At 39.0% G+C, this 1416-nt stretch overlaps 1 pseudogene; it reads right to left on the reverse strand.

Annotated features, from left to right (window-relative positions):
* Positions 1–7: 7 nt before the first annotated feature.
* On the reverse strand, positions 8–1406 carry LOC119345221 (annotated as a pseudogene).
* Between the last annotated feature and the right edge of the window lie 10 nt (positions 1407–1416).

Below are 1416 nucleotides of genomic sequence, written 5' to 3' on the forward strand. Positions count from 1 at the left end.
CGCTAACCAAATCTGGATCAACTCTAATCTTCAACCATTTTTCCACGTCTTGTGCTAATTTCTCTGCACACTTAACCTCCTTATTGTATGATTCTTCTGACTCAGTTGCACGAGCAGCTATTTTCACAAACATTCTACACAGTTCCTTATAGCGATTAGACATTCTTGCTTTTAGGTTCTCATGCGGGTTGCATTTGCTTGTTATATCTAGAACTTTGGCATCAATTGTCCACCGTTTTAAGATATATTCTCCTGGAATATGCTTGATATTATTGATATCAAGTACCTTTAGGCAATGAGAGCAAATGATTCCAGCAAACTCCAACTTTTTTGCAGCTGCAGCTAACCTTTTCTTCTTTGGGTGTGAATCTAACAACATGTTCACGTTGTGTGCCATGAAATTTTACTACATAAATCTTCATCTCGGTGTCACTTTCATCACAAAGCAATGTGTCATAGTTCAGAGTCCGAAGCACTTGATCTTGAACCATCTTGAATATTGCTGGAGTATATGTAGCTGCAGCTTGTGTTAACATATAGCTAGATTCGGCCTTCAACTTGGGAGTAGTCTGTGTTGCTTTAAAGTCATACTTCACCTCTTCACATCTTTTATCCAAAACTAGCCGTTCAAAATGCTCAAAGAAAGTAAGCATGTCATATTTAATACTAATGTATCTCTTTAGTTCATTGTTCATGCTTTCACTTCTTTGGGTAGTGCTCATGTGGGCAACGAACGTATTTTTACCATACACTAGTGCCCACTGTTCCTTTTTCTCAAATAGCCTTTGCAGCCATTGATTGTCACGTAGTCCATACTTGTCAATCATTTTATCCCATGCACCTACAAATTCATCCTCCTCTTCTATATCATATATACAGTGCTGAAAATCAGCATTGAACTTCTTATATTCGTTAACAACTCCGGCGAGGTGCTTGCAAGCATTTTGATTCACATGCCACACACAAAGTCTATGGTGGGAGTGAGGGAAGACTTCACGAATTGCCTTTGCCATTGCCGCATCTTCATCGGTGAGAACTGTACGTGGATGTTTTCCTGACATAACTTTTAGGAAAGTTCTGAAAAGCCAACCAAAACTTGCAGCGGTTTCATCATAGAGAAGTGCAGCACCAAAGACAACAGTTTTCTGATGATTATTCACCCCGACAATCAAACCAAATGGATGTCCATCATCTAGTTTCCTGTATGTGGTGTCAAAGCATATAACATCGCCGAATAGAGCATAGTCTGAAACCATTTTGGAGTCAGCCAAAAAAATATTAGTTATCAATTCATCCTCATCCACTTGAATTGAATAGAAAAAGTTGAAATCTTCCGAGACCTTTTTCTCCATGTATTCTAATACTCCCCCGGTGTCACCTACCTTTGCTTTTGTTGTTCTCTTTGAGTACAAACGG

The sequence above is a fragment of the Triticum dicoccoides genome, unplaced genomic scaffold (assembly GCF_002162155.2).
Source record: "Triticum dicoccoides isolate Atlit2015 ecotype Zavitan unplaced genomic scaffold, WEW_v2.0 scaffold217052, whole genome shotgun sequence".
Taxonomy (NCBI): domain Eukaryota; kingdom Viridiplantae; phylum Streptophyta; class Magnoliopsida; order Poales; family Poaceae; genus Triticum; species Triticum dicoccoides.